Source organism: Aulonocara sp. 'chitande type north' Nkhata Bay, linkage group LG6 (genome assembly GCF_057382095.1).
Source record: "Aulonocara sp. 'chitande type north' Nkhata Bay isolate Kocher_YH1m ecotype deep benthic linkage group LG6, A_spYH_male_GT1.1, whole genome shotgun sequence".
In the NCBI taxonomy this organism is placed as follows: Eukaryota; Metazoa; Chordata; class Actinopteri; order Cichliformes; family Cichlidae; genus Aulonocara; species Aulonocara sp. 'chitande type north' Nkhata Bay.
Genome location: NC_141349.1, coordinates 37256758 through 37259927, shown reverse-complemented (window position 1 = coordinate 37259927; position 3170 = coordinate 37256758).

Sequence of the window (3170 nt, the reverse complement as noted above, 5' to 3'; positions counted from 1 at the left end):
AGTGTTGCCTCGACGCTAATCTGTAGAGCCTAAACCCTAACTGAGAAAATCCAAAACTAATCCATAAGGCTTTCTGGAGAATAATGCCAATTAAAAGACATTAAATGCTCAAATAGTTTCAAATCTGAAAACAAAATACTCTAAATTAATTATTATAGCGCCATTATTCCTGGAATAAAGGTGTTTGTGGGGGGTGGGGGTGTCTATGGGGCGCCGTTTGTTAAGTGAAACATGCTGAAATTAACAGCAACATTTTCCATATTTAGCTCAAAACCTTACAAAAACATGTTTTTTCAAGTCATTTTTTAACGACATATAATATATATCGACAATATAATATTTGTAACTTTTCATATTTAAAACACAATTTTAAATGTTAAGAACATGTTTTTGTAAGGTTTTGAGCTAAATGTGGAAAATTGTTGCCGTTAATTTCAGCATGTTTCACTTTACAAACTGCAGGTTTTACGGGGTTCACTCTTTTCTTAGAGCAGCATGCTCTGTCTGGTATTCAGTCTTCTTCCACTGCTATTGACCTCTGAGGATCAATGATGCTATTTGCCCGGCTAACAACAGGTGAACCACACTGCTGGTGCCAGAACAACAACTTACATTTATTTATCCTTAGGCATCCTAATTGCCTCCTCCGAGGAGGTCGTGTTGTTGTTGTTGTTGTTGTTGTTGAGTTTAGTTTTTTGGTAGTTTGCCTGCATCCGTGCCTGTCATCATCTGTCTGTAAACACTATAGCTCGAAAAGTTTTGAATGAACTCTGAAGTGGGGTCATGTTAATACTTCGTTACAGTTTGGCTTACATCCACCAAGGTCAACTTACTGATTGGTCGAAAAATTGGCAAAAAGTTTTATAACTCAGAAGCTAAGATTCTTACAGGTGTGTATTGTCATCATATTGTGGCTTACCAAAAGTACCTTTTTACAGTATGTCAAATTTGACCTCTAACCTCTCCTTTGGTATCAAAAGACTGATTTAAAGGTCAAAGAATTAATAATAATATTTTTTTAAACAAACTATAAACTGTGTTTATTACTGCCACTGATTGTATTGAAAACTGAGTAAAAGGAATAATATAGTCTCATGTTACTGATGTTACTAAATCTCATGTTACTTTGGACCTCAAAGAAGAGGTCAAACTTTTATCTTTTATCTTTATCACTATTCTCAGTGTTGTACTGCCTTTGTTTGTATCAGCAGCATTTAGGAAATTATACTGGGTATATTTTAGTATGCATCTAAATTTAGCACATTTAACACCTGACCCATTTACATATTACACATGTGCATTTCTCTCATGTTCACCCCAAAATGCATTATTTTTACTGTACTGTACATTTCTTAAAGAGTGTTTAAAAAGAATAAAAAACTAAAGTAATATATATAAAACACAATACTATTCCCTTTATAACTGCCTTGGTGGAGACTTGTTCTCTCTGAGAGCTTTTTGTGATGTTAGGGTTTTCTCTTTTTTTATTTTTTTTAATGGCACCCAATTTATTTATTTTTTAAATTATACACATGAACACGATCACTCACCGTGGTTAGTTTGTCATCTGTAAAGTTTTTTTTTCTCTGGAGCTCTAGAGGAGCTTGGTGAAGTCTGAGTAAATAATTGGATGATGTTATCTAAAGCTGCATTGTAGGAAATGTAGTCTGAAATGTTAGCAGATTGTGACTCACTGGGGACTAAAAATCAGAATACATTTCAACATGTGCCGCCCTTCAGCCCTATCATGAGTTTTCTTTAGATAGCATCAAAGAAATCAGGAAATCATCACATTAGCCAAACTTTCACTTTAGAAGGTCGACTTTTAAACTTTACGAAACAGCATATTTCTGACGCTTGAATAACTATTGTTGTTGGAACTGATTCATTGCTCAGCTTTATCATTTATGTCTTATTTTTGTACATACGATTGTGAAATTATCATACTAATGTTTAAAAGAAGATTTTTTGTCTATTGTTGATTTTTTTTTGTTTATTATCTTGTTATTCATCTGTCCTGTTGGAAAGATCCCAAAATCCTGATTATAAAAAAGAAAGCCGTTTTTCAGCTCTTTATCAAACCAAAGTTTAGCTAGCAAAATATTATGTGGCAACACAGTAAATGGATGTAGCCACTATGGAGGCTCACAATGGTTTGTTTACTTCCATTTGTATTTGGACCTGTGCCATCAGTTTTTATTTATTTTTATTTTTTTAGGAGATGCAGTGAGCAAGTGGTTCTGACTAAGAGGCAAGGACACTGCAGTTCATATCATGAGGTAGCCTGGAGGACACTCTGCCTTAATTCTCTATTTATCTCTATTTGGAACCCCAATTTCAAGTTATTGTGTAACTAACTGTGTAAAATGTAAATAAAAACAGAATACAATGATCTGCAAATCTCCTAAATCATTTTTTTTTCCACAGCAGAGCATTAAATCATTAAACTGAGAAAAAGTACAATTGTAAGAAACTCAGGTCTGTAAAGTATCAGTGCTCTTTTCATCAAATTCAAAATGAGCTAATATTTTCTGACTATAAATATAAATAAATATTGATATATTTTTATCTTCTACTGTGAATAAAATATGGGTTTATGAATCAAATCAAAAAAAGTGTTTGAGGCCATAAATTCAGCGAGCTATAGGATCATTTTCTGTTACATACATTATATACAACTGGGCTTCTTTTGCATCCCCCTGCTGGCCGTTAGAAAGAATGCAAATGTAAGACATCTGCACTGGTTTCTCTTTTTAGACGCAGAAGCTAAATCCATCTTTTAAACACAGTCTGTTTGGCATAATAGCTAAATTATGACCACTGCCATTAGTAAGTGTCATCTAGAGCCTGTAGGGTGACATTAGTATCAATGTTCAGCCCATGTAGCTGTTAAGGCAGTGTGAGCATATAGCCACCGCTGTGCTGTAAATGCTGTGTATGAGCACACAGTATGGAATTGGGACACAGCTTTGATTAATCTCAGGCTGCCATCCACTAATAGCAGCCCTCAGTAGGGAGGTCTGAGAGCAGCTGCACAGTTGTTGACACTGGGCCCTTAGCCTCCACTTTCAAACTGAGACAATATTTCAGCTGCTGTAGAGAACATCCGCATGGTGTGAGTCACGGACAATGACCGCAGCCCAGACAGTCTGTGAACCAGCCAAACGCTG